The 23,709-nt window shown below is 39.1% G+C and overlaps 2 long non-coding RNA genes across 2 annotated transcripts in view; both read left to right on the forward strand.

Moving 5' to 3' along the window:
* Window positions 1-20,445, forward strand: part of LOC143684106 (uncharacterized) — a 31,923-nt gene extending 11,478 nt beyond the window's left edge. The window contains exons 2-3 of the long non-coding RNA XR_013175846.1: window positions 15,753-15,890; window positions 20,197-20,445. This is a non-coding gene — a long non-coding RNA (uncharacterized LOC143684106). The remainder of the gene's footprint in view (window positions 1-15,752; window positions 15,891-20,196) is intronic.
* A 31-nt stretch (window positions 20,446-20,476) lies between these two features.
* LOC143684107 (uncharacterized) lies at window positions 20,477-21,109 on the forward strand. Its single transcript, XR_013175847.1, has 2 exons — window positions 20,477-20,721; window positions 20,825-21,109. It is a non-coding gene; the product is annotated as an uncharacterized LOC143684107 (long non-coding RNA).
* The last annotated feature ends 2,600 nt before the right edge of the window (window positions 21,110-23,709 follow it).

The raw sequence follows: 23,709 nt of genomic DNA on the forward strand, positions 1-23,709 counted from the left end.
TCAGACTTCTCTGTATAACTCCACCATCACCTTTGATCTTTCCCCCACTCTTTTTTTTTTTTTAACTTTATTTATTGTATAGTATAACTTACATATAAGGCAAAGAAATAAAAAAACAATAGTTTTCAAAGCACTCTTCAAAAAGTGGTTACAGGACAGATCCCAGAGTTTGTCATGGGCTACCAGATGATCCTCTCATATTTTCCCTTCTAGCTGCTCCAGAATACTTTTTTATCATCATAATCGACTTTTTTTCCTTCTTCTTTTGTGAACAATAACATATATATACAAAAGCTATAAATTTTAAAGCACAGCACCACAATTAGTTGTAGAACATATTTCAGACTTTGACATGGGTTACAGTTTTACAATTTTAGGTTTTTACTTCTAGCCGCTCCTAAATACTGGAGACTTAAAGAGATATCAATTTAATGATTCAGTATTAATATTCATTTCTTAAATCCTACCTTCTATGTATAATTCCACCCTCACCTTTGATCTTTTCATACCTCTCTTTGGGGTTGTTTGGGCTATGGCAATTCTAACTTTTTGATATTGGAAGGGTCTGTCACTAATATCGGCACAGACTTGTTTGCAGTAGTCCCCTATTGTTCTTTTAACGTCATTAGGTCTACAATGATAACCCTTCCTACATTTTGGGTTTTTATAGTTTGTATCTTCTCTTTTTTTATCTTAATCCATCTAGATAGATGCTTATTAATTTTATCATTAATTTATTAATTTATTCATTAATTTTCTGAATTTCATTGACTTCTGCTCTTACCTTTATTGCCATTTTTCTACTTTGGGTTTAATTTGCACTTCATTTTCTAGTATCTTAAGGTTAAAGCTTAGATTATTCACTTGAGACCTATCTTCTTGTATAAAATAAGCACTTACTACCATAAATTTCCCCCTAAACATTGCTTTAACTACACCCCAGAAATTTTTATTTTTTTGCATTATCATTTCATTCAGTTCAAACTACATTTTAGCTTTTCTTGAGAGTCCTTTGATGTTGGTTTATTAACAACTTTCATGTTATTTTTTCTCAAATTTGGGGGAATTTTCCAGATATTTATTTTTAGTTTCTAGTTTAGTTCTTTTATGGTCATAGACCATATTGTATAAGATTCAAGTTTTTAAAATGTATTACCTTGGTTATATGGCCCAGAATATTTTTTTTTTTGCATGTGAATGTTTCATATGCAATTGTAAAGAAAGTATATTTTTTTGTTATTGGGAAGAATATTGTATGAATATAAATTAGTTTAAGTTGGTTGATAGTATTGGCCAGGTTCTCTCTATCTTTGCTAATTTTCTATCTTTTAGTTTCACTGGTTACCAAGAGGGGAGTGTTGAAGTCTCCAATTATAATTCTGGATTTGTGTATATCTCCATTCAGTTCTATCAGTTTTTTCTTCTTGTATTTTGAATCCCTTGTATTAGTTTTCTATTGTTGCATAACAAATTACCACAAACTTAGCAGCTTACAATAACATCGGTGAATTATTTCCCTGTTTCTGTGGGTTAGGAATTTGCTCACATTTTAACTAGATTCTTTTCTCCATTCCACAAAACCAAGAACCACTATGTGTGTCAGTAGTTTCACCTGAAACTTGAATCCCTCCTCCAGGATCAATTAGGTTGTTGGCAGAATTCAGTTCCTTGAGGTTGTAGGACTGAGATCCCCATTGTCTTACTTGCTGTTGACTATGGGTTACTCTCAACTCCTAGAGGTCCCGCAGTTCCTTGACAGGTGGCCCTTACGCAACTTCACCACAACAGGCTACTTACTCCTTGAAAGCTAGCAGGAGCATCTCTCCCTCCAGGAAGGGCCCAATCACTCTTCTGAGGGCTTATATCTGATTCAATCAGATCCACAAAATCTTATCTCCCTTTTGATTAACTCAAAAATCAACCGATTTGGGGACCCATCTGAAAAATCCCTTCACCTAATCAATGATATCCCATTGTCCTTATTGGTCTTGCCCACAATTAAAAGGAAGCAATTACACAGGGTATGTACCCCAGGGGAGCCGTCCTAGCATTCTGCCCCCCACAGTTCTATTGTTCAGTTCATACGTATTTAGAATTGTTGTCTTCTTGGTAAATGGACCCTTTGAACATTATCTTATGTTCCTTTTTATCCCTGGTAATTTTCTTTGTTCTGAATACTTTGATATTAATATAGCCACTCCAGATTTCTATGGATGAATGCTTGCATGGTATATGATTTGCATCCTTTTACTCTTAACCTGTATTATTAAATTTTAAGTAAATATAGTCAACCTTCATTTGCAGATTCATATTTGCAAATTCACCTACTCACTAACATTTATTTGCAATCCCCAGATCAGTATTCATGACACTTTTTTGATGATTTGTGGCAGGTATAGAGCAGCAAAAAATTTGAATCACCCAGCATGCATGTTCCCAGCTGAAGTTGAGTAACTCTGCCTTCTCCTCTCTCTTGCATTGTAAACAAGTGTACTTTTGTGATATATTTGGTGCCAGTTTTTTTTTTCATTTTTGTGCATTTTGTTGGTGATTTCACTGTTTAAAATGGAACCTAAGGATAATGCTGAAGGGCTGTCTAGTGTTTCTAACCTCAAGAAGGCTGAGATTGCCTTATGGAAAATATATGTGTTAGGAAAACTTCATTCAGGCAAGCTTTAGAGTGCTATTGACCACTAGTTCAGTATTAATGAATGAACGTCCTATTTAATGAGTTACAATTACCTGCCCCCAATGAAATTTATGATGAAACTTGCTTAAATTTATGTTTGGAGGCTTTGTTTCACTGTTGCTCCAAAATATTTGGAAGCCAAATATTTGCAAAAGATTTGAGGTGTCTTTAAACAGAAGCACACATAAAACAAGGTTATGTATTGATTGGTTGATGAAATGTTGTGACCAGATGCTCCCAGGAACCTAACTGATGTCCCCTAGGGGCAATGGTTCCTTTTTCTCTAATTCAGTGTTTGTGGTGGCTTTTTAGAACCCAACTACCACAAGTAATAAGAATTGCCTGGAGATCATTAAATCTGACATGCCTCATTTTTTTTTAAACTTTAGTATGGTTAGATCATTTACATTTTTTTTCACACACAAATCCTGATTTATTCCCTGTTTCTCACACATCATTGGCATCATTCTACTTAAGAAGCAACAGTGATGACTCCAAAAAATGTTTAGAATTTAATCACAAGTTCATGTTAATCTGATTGACTTAAGTACGGAAGAGTTAGTACACCACAAGCATTTTCTACACTTTTATTGTGTGGTGATTTTGAGACAAGCAGTCAGAACATTGGCCTTCTGGTCCTCCCCTCCGGAGGACCGTCTGTCTCCACAGCGCATACAGCCCAATCCCAGCTGTGGTCGCTTTGGGATAATGGCTTCGCACCGGGATCCCAATTTAGCCTTCCCAAGCCCTTTCTCATCTCCTAGCAAAAAAGGCTCCCGTAGGAATGGCTGAGGCGAGGCGAGCCTGAGTCCCACGCCCGGCAGGACGCACGGGGCAGAGGTCGGAAGCGCCTGGTTCCCGCCCCACCTGTGGCCTCGGGCCGAGCCTGTCCTCCCCGAGGCCGGCCGGGCTGGGCAGGGCACCGGGCACCGCCACGCAGCCCTCGGGCCGTGTCCTGGAAGGGTCCCTACTGAGCCAGAAATTCTTCCCTCCTGCGCCTGCTCTGGCAGAGCCACAAGTCTCTTAACGAGGTCTGGACCTTTAGGTTCACTATTTCTCCAGTTTCTCCCTACTCTTTGCCCACACTCTCGTTTCAGATCATCCGTGAATCAGATTGGCCCCCACGCAGGCAAATCACTCCCCCTAATGAGGTGGGCGCTGGGGTGGGGTGGGGGGGACGTGTTAACTGTCAGGCCCCGTGGGTGCCTTCGGTGCAGGTGCTTCAGGCCAGAAGGCAGCAGCCCCACCTCCCGGGCTCTAATGAGCGCAATGGCAGTCGGGGCAGGGGTGACCGTGGACGGGCAGAGGGGACACTAACGAGGTGCCCCCGGTTAGCAAGCCTCAGTCAGAAACCACCCAAGAGAGTGAGGCCCTGGGGGACAAGGCAGCCCCTCCTAATTATCCTGTAGCAGAGAGGGCGCTCCAGCTCCCGGGACTCTCCCCAGACTCAAGGCAGCAAACAGCTGAAGGAAGGGCCAGCAGCCGAGGCTCCGGGCAGCGCGTTCCCCACCCAGCAGGGTGACAAGCACCACATGTGTAGCGTGCTAAGCGGCACAGGGGCTCCTCGGGCAGACTGATGCCCTCACGCTGGGAAACCCACCCCACACACACACGGACACGCACACATACATCATATGCACATGTATGTACACATACACAGCCTCAGTGATGACTTCGCATCTCACTGCCAGAAGTATCTTCTGTACAGATATGCACGTGTGTGTGAGCTCATGCACACCTCAGCACCCACACCTGCTCTGCTCCAGGACGGCACCAGGAATGCCCCCCGGACTGAGCCAAGAAACAAGGGTGGGCCGGTGAGAGGCAGTACTTAGCACTCCCTAATGGGCTCATCACCAGCACCTAGTATTTCCCCAGGCTGAATGAGAGATTTCCCTACTTCTGCCCCCATAAATGCATCTTGTAAACAATGCTGAGCCAATCCCTTGGCCATTTTTCTGGGGCTCAGTTCCCTTTAACTGAATGCAAAAAAAAAAAAAAAAGACACACCCCATTTGATCTCACAGAATAAAAGGATTAATGGGAAAGCGTTTAAAAAAAAAGGAAAAAAAGAAAATCACAGAGAAACTCCCTGCTCTGTGGCAGTCTTGCACATAAGTACACTGAGTTCACCAGCCCATAATCATACGTAACCACACAACCTCATGCTGCGGTGTGTACAGGGGTCTGTCAGTGGAACTGGCTATCAGTTCTTGCACTGGGCAAGCGTGCGCCTCTTTCAGTCTTCTTCTCTATGTCACTACAAGGTGTCAGTGTCAATCATTACCCTCTCCAGGTCCTGCCGCAGGTGTGTGAACAGCTGTAGCCTCCTAAACAAGACATTAGACCATTTGCATTCAATACAATTATTGATCTGGTTAGATTTAGATTTATTATTTATTATTTGTTTTTTGTTTGTCTCCTCTTTATGTCCTTCTGTTTCAATTTTCCTGTATTCTTTTAGGTTAACACTTTATATTTTATTTTAGTTTATCTCAACTTCTTGAATATATCTTTTTGTGTTATGCTTTAAGTGACTGATTCAGGGATTATAAAATTTATAACTTATCTACAGTCATCTGAGAGTTAGAATTTTTCAACTTTAAGTTAAATGTAAAAACCTCATCATTGTATAGGTCTCCTTACACTTTGTTATAGTTCTTATTTGTATTACATTGAAATAAACTGAAAACCCAGACAATGTTATAATTTTACTTAAGGTGAGAAAAAGTTTATTTTATTTATCCTGATGTTTATCATTTTTGTTCATCTTTTATTTCTGAAGTTCCAGCTTCCCTTTCATGTAATTTTCTTCAGTCTGAGGAACTTCCTTTTGAGAAAATTTTCTGGCAAACCATTCTCTTTTCCTTTATCTGAGAATGTCTTTATTTCACCTATACTCCTGAATGATATTTTCAGTTGATATAGAATTTGATATAAAAGTATTGAGAATTTTTTCAAGCAATTTAGTCATGTTTTCCCACCATTTTTTATCTCCCATGATTTCTGAAGAAATAAATCTGCAATCATTTAAATAATTGTTCCTCCATATTAGTGTGTGTTCCTTTGGTTGGTTTCAAGATTTTCCTTTTAATCTTTGGTTTTCAGCAGTTTTGTTGTGATAAAGAACATGATATTGTTGAAGTTAATACTGCTTTGAGTTTGGTGAGCTTCTTGAATATGTAAATATATGTCTTTCACTAAATTTAAGAAGGTTTCAGTCATTATTTTTCTTTACAAATTGCCAATCCATGTTTCTTCTCCTTCTGGGACTCCAGTGATACACGTTAGATATTTTGTTATTGTTCCAGAAGTCCCTGAAGCTCAGTTCATTTTTTTTCCAATCTTTTTTTGCTGTGTTCTTCAGATTGGATAATTTTTATTCATCTATCTTCAGGTTGTTTGTCTCTCTCATCTCCTTCTATTAAGAACACTATGGATGTTTTTATTTCAAATATGTATTTTTTCAATTAAAACATTTATATCTTATATGTTTCCTTTTTTTCGCTGGGAACTTTTGTTTTTCCATTTATTTTATGAATGTTTAGATATACCTCATAGTACACAGTTATAATAGTTGAAAATCTTAGATAATTCCAACTTCTCGATTATCTTGGAGTTTTCATCTGTTGACTGGTTTTTCCATTGAGAATTGTTAGTATTTTCTGTTTTTTAAATTTTTATATCAAATAATTTTGGAATTTACTCTGGACACCTTAAATATGTTGTAAGATTTTGGGTCCTATCAAAATTTTCATGAGAATTTTGGTTGTTTTGATTAACAGGAAGTATACCCAATCAGTTTCATATTGCAGGCTCTGTCTTGCTTTCTATAGGTATGGGTTTCCATGCCAATTCAGGTTTAAGACCTTTTGTTATAATGTTTAGATCTTCCATGTAAGGATTATGGGTACATCGTATATGTGTAGCATGGAAACACAGACTCAGGTACAGCAGAGACTTTTAGCAAATGACCTTTTTGTTACTTATACAACCCAAAGACTCCAACAGAGCAGGTGAAGAGGTCTCACAGTGGCCAAAGCCCCGGGAAAACCAACTGCTCAAGTCAAGGTCAGTGGATGGAGGTTTTGAATGCCTGTCGGAGATGAGGGACATTTGTGCTTCAAGAGTTTTGATTTTTATACACACAAGGAAAATGGAGCCCTGACTATGAGCAAAAGTATTCATCAAGCAACTCTATGCCCAGGTAAGCAGCTAGAGCTAGTTGATCTAACCTCTCCCATGGGCTGTCTACAGTTTCTTGCAAAATGGAAACATACCAAACACCTACACACAAATAAGCACAATTGGAAACACACCACACACCCCATACAAAGAGAGGAAGAGAATGGTGTAGGTGACGGATGGGATTTGGTCACTGAGTGTGCCCATAACTTCCCCTGCAGTCTACCCCTCAGCTTCTTGACCAGGCCTAGCCTATGCTCCTCCACATTAGCTATCACAACATAAACCTACCTCCCACCTTGCACATGAAGCAAAGACAGGTCAGGTCTCTTGTTCCATAGGTCTCAATAATATTGACAGTATGTTTTGGGAATACCAGCAGCTACAGCACATTAGGAGAGCTTTGATGATTCCTATGCATAGTATTATTTCAAGCAGGGTGATCAGGCCTGTTTGGAGGGATGACTGTATCCATAAGCTGTTTTAGTTTCCTAGGCTGCTGAAAGCAGATATCATGAAGTGGGTTGGCCTAAACAATGGGAATTTGTTAGCTTAAATTCTGAAGCCAGGAAAATGTCCAAATCAAGGCATCATCAAAGCAATGCTTTCCTCCCAAAGACTGACTGCCAATGATCTTTGGCTCCTCTGCCACATGGCAAGGCACATGAAAGCATCTGTTGGTCTCTCCCTTCTCTTCAAGGTTTCATTTATTTCAGCTTCTTGTTTCCATGGCTTCCTTCTCTTTTTCTGTATTTATTCCATTTATAAAGGACTCCACTAATAAGATTGAGTCCTATCCTAAAGAAGGTGGGTCACACCTTAACTGAAGTATCCTCATCAAAAGATCTACTTGCAATGGGTTTACACCCACAGGAATGGATTGATTTAAGAACATGTTTTTTTTCTGGTATATATACAACTTCGAACCACCACACTCCCTAATTCCCAGAAGCCAGGTGAAGAGGTTCCACATAGAATCTCTTTGCACCCTTTGCAACCAGTGGTCTTGCTGTTGGATTTTATTACCTTGTGTTCCACCTTCCATTAGGTATTAACCCATGTACAGCAGGAGGTGTTAGCAATAGAAATCTCTAGAGTCATGTTTTCATTGGTGTTTACTCAAAGCCAAGGCAATAATGATCTGCCAAAAGAGGTGACCCCAGAATCATGCCCCTCCCCAAGCTAATTACATTTTGCCCAGGATAATAGATTGAGCGAGCAGCCCAATGAGAAGTTTCATGTTGGTTCTGAATTTCACTGTCCTGTCATTATCCAACAATCTGTGCAGTGAGTTTGTCAACTGGCAGAGGCCTTGTTTCCTCTACAAAGGAAGATAAAACCTGAAAGGATGCAACCCATCCCTACAGAGTCACTGGTCATCTTGGGGATGCTAGCAGAAAGATGATGGATCCATTTGCCAATTTCTTTGTATCAGGAGTTGTTGCATCCCAGTAGGATGCAGGGGTGTGGGGCAAAATGGTGCACAGCCAATGACCATGTCATTATCTTTGTTACAAGGTGTAAATGAAGGACTTCCTGATTAGAAGAAACATGTAGCAGTCCAGACTTGGCAAAGAGGGGAGAATGAGTGAAGGGTTAGGTGGCAGATCCAGTGGTGAGTCAGCTGTTTTCTTTCCATATTGTCACTGGGCAAAATATTTATAAACAGAAAGGGGGAGCAGCAACCAATCCTGACAGTAGTTGTGCAACCACATCCTGTGGGATACACTCTTCTCAGCCTATTTGCAAAGTAACATCTCTTTTCCCTCTAAAGCTACCTAGTTGGCCATTGCCTTGAACTACAACCTCACCTCCTTGCCAATGATCTAATGTCTTATTTGTATCTCCTGGCCCACTTCCACTCCTTCTTGATAGAAGGGAGTTGTCAGGACTCCTTGAAATTTTTCCATGACTTCCCAAAGGGATCAATGACCCAACCAGGAGATAGATGCCACCCACTAAACTCCAGCAAGTATGTGCCAGGTCCCACTGGTCCAACCCACTGGATAGTCATGCCACGTGTGTGAAGCACTTTTAGGTCCACTTCTGACACCTTGACCTGGTGGCCCTAATCTCTCACCATTCTGGGAATCATGTGGAGGGTGTAATGGAGTAAAATCCCCTGACTGGCTGAATGGAAAAGTCTCCGGTGGTATGTTCATGGTTCTACTTTCTGGGCCAGTTCTCATCTGCATGGGTTATAAGGACAGATGCACAGCAAGGCCTTGGTTCTTTCCCCACCCTTGCCCCTTCCCTGTGCTAGGCAGTGGAATAGGCCAGGTTTCCCTTTTTGGGAACTGCTGTGTTCAGCTTCCAGATGGTTTAGGTTCTAGAGGACCTGAGTAAGATGGATATCCACATAGTCAGAGATTTGTCAGGGTGTAGACATAGATGTTCCTTTTTTAAACAGCTATTACAGTTCTCCACAATGCTGCCTGCCTGTAGGTGGTGAGTGACATGGAAGGTCCATTTAATTTTTGTGAGTCTTGGCTTGTCATTAAGTGAATTGTGCAGTAAAAGTGGAATTCTTGATCAGAGGAGATGTCATCTGGATACATGAAGGTGTGGCTGAGCTTCTTTTCCAAGGTGTCCCATGCAGGTACCATATCCACATAATGAACTAGAAAGGCAAGGCCATAGCCTGAAGAGGTGTCTACATTGACCAAGATGTAGGACATACCTTGGGATGGTGGGAGAGGGTTGATGCAAACCACTTGTCATGACTGGCCCAGTGTAGACCCTGTGAGTAGAGCTCCTAGATGCCCTTTACAGGCTCTGGCTTGTATTTGATATCTCTCACATTGGTAAGTGGCAGATTAGTCCTCTTTTAATGAAAGAGAGGTACTCCATTGTCCTGGGCCTATAATTTCATGGTGTTTAAATTTCCTTGTCCAGTTTGGTGGTGGATCCACCTAGCAGTAGAAGCAGTCATGGGAAGTTAAATTTTTTCATGGAAGGCATCAAGGACAATTTCATTGTCCTCATCCTCTCTGCCTCTGCCTCAGGAGGATCCTTAGCCTCACTGGAGGGAAAAAGCAGCTTGGTGCATCCTTTAGCAGATGGGTCATTCCAGTGATGTTCATCACCATACAGGCCCTTGCCACGAGCATCGACATGGATAACACAGATAGCACCTTTCCATGTTATTTCCAGAGGTCCCTTCCCCACATTGGGGAACCTTTAATTCTTTACTCACATTTCCTCCAATTCCAGACTGCTAAGCCACTGGTAATGGCCCAAGAATCAGTAAACAGATACCAGGCTCCTTGGGTCCATGTGTTCCAGGACCTTAGGGTACCACTCACAGTTTAGCCTATTGGATACTTTTTCTGACGTCAGAGGTGGTATATAATCTGCCTGAGGCAAGGGAAGCAGCAGCCGCTGCCATTGTTCACTGGATATTTTCAGTTTGGCTGACCCATCAATAAACCAGCAGTGAGCATCTGGTGGGGTATCCTTGAGTTGGAATTTCCAAGATGCCAATGCAGGGAGAGAAGGTCCCTCGTCTGGAGTTGCAACAGGATCATGGTTAAGGGGGCCCTCAACCACCTGCTCATACAAGTCTGGGGGCCCAGTGAGCGCAAACCTGAATATACCACTTCCATTTGACAAAACTTTATTAACAGACTCTTCCTGAGTGGGTATTCTGGTTACTCAGAACCCTGGAGGACTTGGGAGCTCTTGATAATCTTTTTCATTCCCACCAAGGCCCAGTAGCATGCCAGACATTGTAGAGGAGCAGCACTGGGCTATTTTGGGAAAGTTCTGGGTCTAAAACCCCAGAGGCCTGTGAATTTCTGTGAATTCCTGTTGCTCCTTCTTTTTGCCAGAGGGACCAGTCAGTGTGGGTCCTGGTGGCAGAAACCTGAAACTCAAATGGAGATCCAAGCAGCTACTTTAACTTCTTAGAGGACCTGGTCCTTCTCTGTAATTCAGTAGAAAGTACCTGCTTTTCACATCACCTGGTGTTCTAGTTTGCTAGCTGCCAGAATGCAACACATCAGAGACAGATTGGCTTTTAATAAAAGGGGATTTATTTCATTAGTTCTTCAGAGGAAAGGCAGCTAACTTTCAACTGAGGTTCTCTCTTACGTGGGAAGGCACAGGGTAATCTCTGCTGGCCTTCTCTCCAGGCCTCTGGGTTCCAACAACTTTCCCTAGGGTGATTCCTTTCTGCATCTCCAAAGGCCTGGGCTGAGCTGCTTGGGCTGTGCTACATTGAGCTCTCTCATTTAAGCACCAGACAATTAAGTCAAACATCATTCATTGCAGCAGGCACGCCTCCTAGCCAACTGCAGATGTAATGAGCAACAGATGAGGTTCATGTACTATTGGCTCATGTCCACAGCAACAGAGCTAGGCACCTTCACCTGGCCAAGTCGACACCTGAACCTAACTACCACACCTGGTGTAGGGATGTCAAGAAGATACCAAGATGAGGAAGATACTGGCATCAAGATGCAAACAGACCAATTGACTGCTGGGCCTCCTTTTTGGAGGTTGGTGATGTGAAGGATGGTCATTTGTCCTACACTGAGTCAGGGATCTGGCTCTGAACTCTGGCCTGTATGTTTCCTAAGAAGGTGACCTGCTGGGTTGAGCCCTGTTCTTGTTGGGATTTATGGCCCAGCCAGATTATCAAAGCCCAGTTTTCAATGCATGCAATCCTTGGGCAGATTGCTGCTCACACTGGTCTACCAACATGATGTCATCAATATAATGGAACACTTGGAGTCCTTTGGGCAGGGGTAGGTTAACAGAATCATGTCCCAGCCATTGGTGGCAGTTAGTGAGGGGGTTTAAATGCCTCTGCAGCAGTACAGTGAAGGCGTACTATAGGCCTTGCTACCTGAAAGCAAACCGACCCTGGTTCTCCTCCCAGAGTGGCATGGAAAAAAAGGTGTTCACCAGGTCAATGACCACATACCAAACACCAGTGGATGCCAAATGGCTTCTGTGAGAGTCACAATGTCTGAGACCATGGGCATCAAGGGGGGCACTTCTGCATCTAAACACCAAAAACCTATAGTAGCAGCCATGCTCCACTTGCATTTTTAATTGACCACACTGGTCTATTATAGGTCTATTATGGTGGAGCAGAGGATACTTGCAGATAGAAAGTCCTTCATAAGTTCAGTAATACCCTTTTCTCCACCATGGAGGCAGTATTGCCATTGTTGGACCACCAGGTAAGGAGATGGGAGCAGTGGGAGTGTGTGAGTCATCACTCGCCCAATCATAATGGCTAGAATTTGCCATTATATAATATATACATTACTGGGATGTGCACTGGTGCAGGATATCCATCGCTATAATGCATATTCCAGCAACGTCTAAGGGTGCAAATGGTCCAATGCACAGGGTAGCAGTAAAGTCTTCATACCTGTGTGGAATGCCTGAAACCTATGAATCACCCCTCCCCTCTGCATCTCCCAGAATGATAGTACTTGGGCACCACAAAGGTTTGTTCATTGTCCCCACATTGTACATGCACTGGAGTATATGCTTTCAGTCCCTGTGCAATAGTCAGGAACCTTGGCCCCACCCCTAGGCCATTCTCAATTTGGTCAAGTCTGGGTAAAGAGGTTCTTTCTGGTGGCCAGACTCCTCAGGCTGAAGGGAGAGGCAGGAGATCTGCAGGATCCTTCTCCTCCTCTGGGAATTATGTGGAAGGGATGGGCAAGAGCAGATTGTCCATTTAGTGCCCTCCTTCTAATTTAAATTCTTTCCCCAATTCTTCACTCTTGATTCTATCTATGGTGTCCTTCAGGACCCCTCGCTCTAGGAACCACAAGAACAGCTCAGCAAACCAGAGCCCTGGGAGGAAGAGGTGGTTGCTGACCCATCTCGCGAGTCTCAGGATATGTTGGATTAATAGGCAAGTGCCTAATTCTTGCCAGTCTGGCTCTGTGATCAGCTACCACAGAGGCCAGACTCCTAATACAGGAGCCTTTCCACAAACCGGGAGGGTATGATAAACCCGTGCAAGCACATCTGCTTTAGGGAGCCCTGGGGTGAGGAGAAGACCTAGCCTGTCACCCATTTTTAATCCTCACACTAACTTCAAGATCAGTCGGGTGGCCTGAGTGTGGGAATGCCTGGTTCTAGAACGAGAGCAGATATGAGGCCATGAACCAGGGGAGTGTACACCAGGCAATGGAAGCCCCAGCCTCATTGAGTTCAGCGTAGAGCCAGCTAGCCAACTCTCTGGCATTCGTGGGAGGATTCACAAATCCTGTTTGTCATCATCCTTTCCCCAGACTATGAGACAGCATGTCCTAGGGTTGGTACCTCTGCCTGGGTTGGTAGGGGGGGAGCAACCGTGCATACAACTCAGTTTCTTTAAAGTGCCTCACAAAGTTATAGTCCCTGAAAAGAGGTCTAGAATTCTATATTGTCAAAAATATGCTTTTGGTTGAAATACTACTAATTTTACCTAAGTTCTCAAATGCTGTATATTATGAAAAAAGAAGAAAGAGGATGGAATAATTTTCTAAATTTAGTTAGAATTTTCTATCAAGTTAGGAAGAAAGATAAGGAAAGGGTGACAAAAAGCCTAGGCATATCAGAAATGAGAGTGGCTTCAGCTTCCTATTAAAATATAATCATAAAGACAGGCTTAATGATTCAGGTAACCAAAAACTTTAGTTCAGTGACGAATTTTCAATTTGTTTATGGAAAACTGGGAATGATTTCTGTGAGCAAATATGTAAATATGAGTCAGGGTTATAATTTTCTTTCTATTGGATTAGTATTTAAAAATCATGTTTTAACTCTAATTGCATTCGATTGTACTTATTTGCAGGAGAATTACCCTTTAATATTGAAAATACCGTAAATTTTACCTGTTGCTCACTGATTCAGCAAAGCATTTATTTATTTTTAACTACAACTCTCTTATTCTTCAATGGTAATAAATTCCATGGTCTCTGTAAAACACATGTCCAGGATGTGCTGGCCAAACAACATAATCAGCATGGGTTTGTCTACCAATTTTATTTTCTCTAAGGCAGTGGATTAAATTATGGCCACATTTTGGTGTAAAATATTCCACATGTTTTTCAGCAGCCTTCTGGGGAGAGCTTAGGACTTTTTCTAATTCAATATCGGGATTTTTGAGAGGCATGTAAAGAAATGGATTGAGCGCACCCTCAGTGTATGCATGTGAGGTTGAACATTCTCCTAGTCTGACCACACATCCCAGCGTATATAATAAGAACACGGATGCATATGTTGAAGTTTGCTTGGAAAATGCAACTGACATCCATACTTTCCATCATAACCTAAGACCTACACAAATGTTTTAACTTTCTCTTAAGCAGAAAGTATTCTCTAGGAATAACATATTTAGTATGTGACACTCCAAAATCTTTGCAATTTAGAGGTTATTACTGAGAATGAAAACTATCTGTGCTTATTGAAATACCAATCTTAATTATATTCTTGTGTCACACTGAAGGTCAGTTGCAAAATGAAACTCATGCAAATGCAATTGTGTAAAAACTAAACAGGGATCTTTGGAGCCAAACCTGTTAGAACTGGGAATAGGATTTGCCATGAATATAAATGAATACTCATGACTTATTTAATAAAAATATGTTAAGCTTAGAAATGGTGGCATTTGGACAACAATACAAATTCTACATTATCCATGACAATATTAAAAGTGTAGAAATTGTTGAGACTGACAAATTATCCCCATATCTATATTTCACATCAGACCTTCCCCGGAGCTAATGACAAGCAGGACAAATGACTAATTGATACTCACCTTTTTTATTTCCCTGTCTATACATAGCTGGAAATATACCCAAGGGATGAAATGGCAAAAGGAATGTAGCCAGAGGGGAGAAAAGAAGCACAATCCAAGAATTGAGGAAAGGTCACAAATTGGATACTAAACCACCAAATAAAGTATTTTTCCACAAACTGATAAACTATATTTAGACATAAAATTATATATATATATACACACACGCATATATGTGATTTTCTTCTGTCAAATATGTCCTCTTTCCTTTTCCACTGTATATTAGAAGAACATACACACATACAGATAGACTATCAAATTCTTCCTTGTAAGAGATTCTCCATGGAAAATAGTGTTTCAGTATCAGAAAGGAACCTGAGTCAGGACTCTGGAGACCTAACCTTCTCCTAGCTGGGCCAGTAGCCTTGAAGAATAAGTAGCCTTCCAAAGATGTTATTTGATTAAAATAAATCGAATTATGTGCAGCCATTCTAGTCATTCTCCAATTGCACAAATAATTAGGGAAGTATAAATTATAGTAACAATTAGATACCTTTTTTCCATGCTTCAGATTAGCAAAGTTAAAATGTCCACTATTACCAAGTTTAGTCAAGTATGTGAAGAAGAGAAAAGTGAAAAACAGAATACCTGTCTTTTTGGTAAAATTTTAAGTGGAAGACACATATTTTATAATCATGATTTTACTTAAAGGAACTGCCCACATATGCACAGGTAGGAAAGGGGCTAGGGTGTTTACTAGCACTATTGGTAATAGAAAAGATTCAGAAACAGGCATTCATCAAAAAGAAAATGGGTTCAGAAATTATTGTGTATTTATCCATGGACTATGATATAGCCATTGAAAATGAACTAGATTTATGTATATTAACATCAATAAGGTTGAAAAATTATAGGGATATATAGGGATAATATTTGCAAATGTTTTTAAGGACACCAAACAATATATTTTATTTATGGAGATACAGATAAATATGTAGAGTATAAATTATGGACAGGAAAGATACATGCCAACTTTAAACTACTTTTACTAACTATGGCAAAGGAAGTGATTTTCTTGAGCTTCTAAACCCAGCCCTACGAGGCCTTATAGTTTCTGCTTTTGCTCAGAATAGCAATTTAACCACCATGTAAAAAAGTTGAAGATACTCTGCAGGAGGCAGAGGCAGATGAGAATGAGAGAAGGCTACTTGGAGAAGAACCAAGGTGCCCCAGCTGACAACCCAAGACCAAGGCTGCAGCATGCAGGTGAGGACATCTTGTGCCTTTAGCGACTGTTGAGCTACTCAGCAGACACTGCAAAAAGAGGGCAACCCAACTATTCTAGTCATTCTCCAGTCATTTACATTATTCCAGTTGGGGCTGCAGATATTGTGGCACAAACACCAACCATCCCCAGTGAGCTCTGCTTAAATTCCTGACTCACGAAATTGTGAACTAATAAAATGGTCACTGTTTTAGCCAAGTTAGGGGGCTATTTGTTACACAGTAATAGATAACTGATACATCCATGCTCTAAATCAACACACAAAAGCACCATAATCACATTTTGGAAGACATTAAACAGGAAAATGAAGGCCAATAGAGAATGTCTGCACTTATAAGGCAAAGTATTACAGTCAGAGCAGGATACCAGGTAACAGAAAAGAAATTGCAGACATAAAACTAAGAAGATTAAAAAGAACAGTACCGTTGGCTTATGGAGAATATGACTTAGATAACAAACAAAGCAATCAACCAACAAGCAAGCAAAAACAGCATGAACTTTCAGTTCAAAAATATGCAAGACAGTCCACCTCGGATTTCAGGGTATTTTTCAATATTTCAGGCTCATGAAGTGTCATGACAAAGATAAAGTTAAATATTTTTAAAAAGTCACTAAGGTGCATGGGTGGTTCAGTGATAGAACACTCACCTGTCATGCAGGAGACACAGGTTTGATTCCCTGCCCATGTGCCTCTCCTCCCACCCCACCCCCCAAAAAAAGAAAAAAAAGAAAAAAGTCACTGCAACCTGCTGAAAACACACTTCTAATACAACTACACTGGGCTAAGTAGGACCACCAAAGTTTCATCTGCTACTTCATTATCTTAATGTTCTTTGTATTGCGATCTGGGGATTAATACCACATCTGCTCACATCTGCATTTCTACTGACCTCTTTTCACTTATGATTAATTTTCAGTCTGATGCATACATCAGTGTCTACACGATGCCATAAGAGGAAAGAACTTAATAGAAATACTTTGAAGATACAGCCTTTCTAGAAGCTATCTTTGCCCCTAAATGAGAGGACAGATTTCTTTTTTGTTGTGGTTGTATGCTTCTAGTAGAGTAGTACCATTTGAAGGCCACGTAGCTGTTGCAATCAGCTCTGAAGTCAAGCAATACTAACTCCATGATATTGAGGGAATACTAGGATATATTTGATGGACCAAGCGGTTAAGAGTAAGCAGCCAAACTGAAAATTCAGATACATTTTAGTTTTTGGTGGGAAATGAGCTGAAAGCAGAGGGCCATTTCAGAAGCTGAATTCAGAAAGCATGGCTGGAGAATAAAAGTTAAACTTTTTCCAACAGTGAACCTAATTCTTTACAACCATTACCTTTGTGTATTTTCAGAAAGTCTACTTAGACCTGAAGTGATGAACATAATTTCAATTTCAACAACTGAGTTTCACTCGGCAGAGGCTAATATTGGTTCAGGAATGGGCTGTTAAAATGGACATTTTAACTCACATTGCATTTATTGTCAGTAGGATTTTATTTGAAGAGATTTATAACTTGAAATATTTACTTTTAAAAATTCCTAAATAAGTAAAAGGAAGCCATAGAATGCCTTTACGTTTAAAGTGGTAGCAAGTGAGTGCATTTTAGTTTTGTGCACATTTTCTTGGACATCTGCAGATAATTAAACAATTTTTCAAATGAGAGAAAGCTTAAGATTCCTTTGGCAATGTATTTCACTTGAACTATTAATCCTGTTGAGAGAAGCTGGCAGCAAAAACATTATACCCAAAACAATTCCTTCATTTTATTTGACTTAAAATGCTTGCCAGTGGTCACAGTAGATCTTTTGCTGAAAGGTAATGCTGACAAGGAACTGAGTGAAAGCATACACTTACAATACTTAATTTAGTGATGTCAGTTTGGCACTGGCAGGGAACTTTGTACATTGTTTCCCGCAATAGAAAGCATGTGTCATGACACAGTAAATCTTTCCAGGGAATCCAAGGAACCAATTTTGCTTCCCTCCACTCAATTGTGGGTAGATAGCACTTGAGGAATACAGTAGAGTTTTTGCTCAGAGAATAGTATACTGAATTCTTTGAGGTCAGCAAATACACCTTCAATAACTGTGCCACTCTCTAGGTACCAGGGTGTTGGGTATATATCAGATGCCTAATTGTTATTCTTATTTTTAAAGTTTTTGGTCTCTTAAGGGCTATTGCTGTGAGAACCAAGAATAAAATATGGACCCTACAGTCTAAGGACTTGATGATGAGTGCCCAATGCTATGTAATGTATAACAGCAAGTTATAATAAATTCACAACTTACTGGCAAGGAATTTAGGTGCCCTTAGATGGGTTGAACTGTAGTTTAACAGTTTGTAGTTTGAATGAAAGAAATTTGCAGTGCAAATAAGATGCAGTGGTAGAACCAGATGATCTTTTTGAATGTAGCCACTTAAAATATTAGCATGATTATTTAATATTTAATTAATATTAATGCTCAAATTAATTACCAATGAATTTTATTTATCTATTGTAGCAGACCCAACCAGTTAATTACTCAGGAATTCTACCTTGATGGCTAGAATTATTCTTCTGAAAAGTAACAAAACTGCATTTAAATAAAAATATGAACATTGCCTTCCTAATTTAGGAAGGTTATTAACTAGGTTTCTCTCTAAATTTGTAAAGCTTTAAATTACCCATCACAGTGTAATAAAATTCATTAAGCTTTAATTCCCTTTAGAAAAAGAGACTGAACCTTTGAATATATGTGTGTGTGTTCCAAACACTAAGCACAGTCTCTGAAACACGATACATGGAAATTAATATTTGAGGAATGGATTAATATTAATAATAGTATTAATAGCAAATATATTTTGCTGTTATTATTTTGACTTCTGAAGAAATTTTTTTTGCTTCCAAAAATATTACATGTGGATGGTATTTTAATTTTGTTGGGGGGAACAATTGGAAATAAGAAAGCTGAAATATATCTGATCACTTAATTGCTTAAATAACTATAAGTTTCAAAAATAGAGTGAGTTATAACACCTCCCAGGTTAATAACAATAATGTGTCTAGCTCTTTAATTCCATTTCCTGAAATAATTCTCCCAATCCTTATAACCAGAGTTGTCATCCATTTTATAAATGGGAAATGAAGACTCAAAAATCCTGAGCTCCTCATGCAAGGGCAAAGGTTAATAGGAGTTAGCATTGGAATTCAAACCTAGTTCTGCATTATGTCAATGTCTTTTAACCAATGAGTGCTATTTCTGGACATTTGGCGTTGCTATAAGTCTGGGTCAGACCATCAAAGAGAATGATTCTATCATCAAGGGTCTCCAGAGAAGCAGAACCAATGGAATTTATATATTATTTACATCTTTATCTATATGATAGAAATACTTTATATATGTTAAGGAATTGGCTCATGCAATTGTAAGGGTTGGTAAGTCCAAAAATTCCAAGGGGAAGTTGATGTTGTATCTTGAGGTAGAATTTCTTCTTCTCTCTGGAACCTTTGGCTCTTTGCTTTTAAAGTTTCCAACTGATTGGATAAGACTCACCCACATCATTGAGGGTTATCTCCTTTACATAAAGTCAACTGATGGTACATGTTAATCCCATCTACAAAATACTACCATAGCAGCATCTAAGCCAGTATTTGACCAAATAACTGGATACCATAAACTAGCCAAATTGGTACATAAAATTAACCATCACAATGACTTATCTTAGAATTAGGCACGGTAAAAACATGCTTACCTTCCAAGAGCTCATCGTCTAGTGTAGAAGACAAACAAATAATTAAACATGCTGAATGCTTTTATTGACAAATAGATAGGGATGGGAGCTCAGAGGATAGAGCAACTGATGACGCCTGAAAAAGCAAGGAAAACAGAATAGGGGAGGAGACATTTGGATGAGATATTGAAAGGTGCTTAAGGTTTTCAAGGTAAAAAAGTTAAGTGAGGGTAGAGAGAAAAGGCAATGCAAAGGCAGGTGTGAAAGATCATGGCTTACTACAGAAATGGCTAGAAGCTCAGGTATTTGGAGCCACCAGAGCAAGAGGAAGTGAATTCTCTCAGTTAGCTTTCAATAAATTGTGCAATGATAACAAATGACTCCAGAGCTTAGTGACTGCAACAATAAAGTGTTGTTTTTCTCGTACATTAATTGCCCATTTTGTTTTGTCTGCAGGTAGACTCTGTGTTATCTTCATTCTGGAACTCAGGCCACAGGGCTGCCCCTAACTGTTGTCAGTCTCATGATATTGATTAAAAAGAGACCATATCAGATCTCAAATTGTCTCTTACAGGTCCTGTCCATGCCATTTCTGCTCTTCAATCACTGGTCAAGTCACATGGCCACACCTGATTTCAAGGAAGCATGGATATAAATTCTCCCACAGAGAGGAGCACCTCAAATAGGAAAAGATGGATATTTTGAACAAGAATACAACCCACGCAAGCAGATTTGATTACAAGCCTGTGGCTAATAACAAAACAAAAAGATCTCTCTCAAGGAATGCTTGGGCTGCTTACACCCATGGAATGAGAGAAGAGGAGGGGGTGGGTGGAAGGGGAGGGGATGGGGGAGGGGAATAAGGAGGGGGAGGCATAGAGATGATGGATGGAGAGATAGATAGCTGGAAGGAATTTTAGAAATCTTGGACAGCACAGGTCTTTATGAACTGGCAAAATATGCTGCATATCCATAGCCAGAAGAAAAGACAAGCCAACCAATAAGGACAAAGTGATAATTATTGGATCTGTGCCTCAGAAATTGTTAACCAAACCCTCGTAGGAACATTAAGTATTTGTGCCTGGAAAGAATCTGAAAGGTATAGATTCACAAACATATGTTTCCTTTCTTTTTTCAGATATGTTGTTATGCATTGTTTTTGGGGGAAAAAAATAGCCTAATAGCTCTTTTTCTCTTGCCAGGAAAGTTACACAATGAAGTGATAACAACAGCTCAGCATTTATTTATGTATTTAGTTCTCTCATTTAAATCAAGGAGTCCCACATTGGATTCATCACTCTTTAAAGACCTAAAAACTGCTGAAGATTGTGGGAAATTACCCAATAGACCCTATCGTATGTCAGTGTAACCACATGACTAAATGTGATTGTTTGACTTGTCTAAATAAGTCAATATTATGCTTGTAACTCTCCATAGCCACGTTTCCAAGGAGCCCAAAATTTAGTAAAATGTTTTTCTTATTTGCAGTGTCAAAGAACAAGTTTCATCCTTTTTTAATTTTTCCCATTGTATGTGTATATAAATGTGATGATTTGGCCAGAAGCTTTCCATAGCAACAACAGCAAAAAAATCTTCAGGAGAAAACATTTATAAGTAAAACCTTCTTTGTGCTAAAAACTTTAATCCACAGGAGTTAGAGAAATAAATGGATTCCAGTATAAGAGAAGGTAGAAGGAAGAAGTGCTTATACAGAGAGGCTTATATTTAGTCACTTTAACTTATTCACAGTGACTTAAATATAAACTTATACAGATTAAGTCACTTTAACTTATTCACTTTAACTTATTCACACCACTAACAAAACAAACAAAAACTCTCCATATTATACTGCACCTTTCCGGTGACTGCTCAAGCAAAAAAATAAAAATAAAAAATAAAAAAATGTACTGCACCTATCTCCTGTTTAAAGCTAAATCTAAGTGAAGAAAAATTCAAATCATAGGATATTAGAATCAATGATAACAGAATGGCAGGGTTGGTTCTGGACCAAACTTCCTACTAAAAAGAACTAAAAAGTTCAAATAAATGATTAACCAAAAAGAATTGAGTATAGTCACCTGAACAGATATTCATGCACATGTGTGTGAAGGCTTTATCCACAATTGCCAAAAGATGGAAGCAGCCCAATTATCCACCAACTGATGAATGCATAGTCAATATGTTGTATATACACACAATGGAATATTATCCAGCTGTTAAAGGGAATGAAATTCGGATTCATGCGACAACAAGGATGAAACTTGAAGACATCGTGTTGAGTGAAATAAGCCAGACATAAAAGGACAAATATTGTATGATCTCACTGATATGAAACAATTGGAAAAAGCAAACTCATGCAGTCTGAATTTAGAATATAGGTTAACCAAGTAATGGGGATAGGGGCAAAGAATAGGAGCTTACTACATTAAAACAATGTTTCCTAAAAATTATGAGGAGCTGATAATAGACTAAGGAGTTACTGACTAAAAAAGTGAAAGGAAAAAAATGAACCCAGAAAGGTAAGGAAACCTGGAAGCTGTCTGAGGTCTTTTGCAACCTTAGAAAATTTGAACTTTCATTTTGAAAGTCTCCTCAGTGAAAGGGACAGAAATTAAAGGCCCATTTCTACTGGAAGTAGAAGTCTAATAGCAGACTCTCTGCAAAATAAGTTGGACTCCAGTATCATTCTTAGAAAGAGTAAATCAGACATAAAATATTCCTCACAAGTCCTTGTAGCCTAAGTTCATATCACAAAGATATTGATATGCTTGAATGTAAATTACAGGATTCCAGGTAGAGCAGAAGCAAAGGCAAATCCTCTCTGGGGGAAGGAAACTTTATCTTAGGCCCCTAAATAGTTCTAACAATAAATTTGCAAGTACAATGACCAGTGTACAGTCAAAGATTACCAGGTACCCTAGGGAATAAGATACCAAGAGTGAGAACCAGCAGAGTCAATAAAAGCAGACCCATAAGGGATTCACAGGTTAAAAAGATCAGTCACAGACAATAAGTCACTATAATTATTATCTCTAGAGCAATAAAATACAAACCTGAAAATCTTTTCAGGAACCAAAAACTATAAAATGTGACATAGATTTTTAAATGACTCATACAGAACCTCTAGAGATGAAAAAGTAAATTGTAATTAAGAATTCACTGGAAAAATTTAATAGATTAGATACAAAGAATTACTAAGCTGAGAGACATAGTAGAAGAAATTATACAGAATATAGCATAAAGAGATGAAAAGATAGAAAACAAAAAGACAGAAAGTAAAATCTATGACGTGGAGATGGGAATGAGAAGTTCGAACATATTTAATTAGACTCCTAGAAGTTCCAGGGAGACAATCAGGCAGAGGAAATATTTGAGGAGTTAGTGCCTGAGCACTTTTAAGGATTTATTAAAAAAATAAAAAAGTGATTTTCTGTTTAATGTCAGTAATCTCTCTCCATGAAAAACAGATATTTTGTTTGAAAATGCTAACTGGAAACCTATTTTACATTATTTTAAAGAAACATTATAACATATGACAACCCTATATATCCAACCAATTTACCAACCCTAACAAAGCACATTAAGACACAATTATAATTAATTATAATTGCAAAGCTATTAATTTAGGAATAACATGTTTAAACATCATTTCCTGATCATTAAGCATTTAGCATGGTTGTTACCAAAAATTTCATTGAATGTTGTAACACATTACACATTCTTTTCGTTGACATGGCCAGGGGGGCTTCAAAATATTGATGTGACTCTTATTTTCTACCAATTGAATTTGGAATATAATACGAGAGTTTGTATGCTGTTGAAGTTAAGTTTGTATATCTTCAAATTAGTAGGTAATAGGATTAGCATATATAATGCAACACCAGGATAACCACAAAATATTAAAAAATACATTCAGAAACATAAATGTTTAGAAAGAGGTCAGTCGATACATCACAAAAGATCAACTACATGGAAAAGGAGGATGCAATAAACAAAAAGAGAGACAAAGATATAAGGTATAAAAATCAAAGGACAAAATGACCAAATTATTGTCTTTACAGTAATAATGTAACCAAGAAATTAGGGT

The sequence above is a fragment of the Tamandua tetradactyla genome, chromosome 5 (genome assembly GCF_023851605.1).
Source record: "Tamandua tetradactyla isolate mTamTet1 chromosome 5, mTamTet1.pri, whole genome shotgun sequence".
NCBI classification, from domain to species: domain Eukaryota; kingdom Metazoa; phylum Chordata; class Mammalia; order Pilosa; family Myrmecophagidae; genus Tamandua; species Tamandua tetradactyla.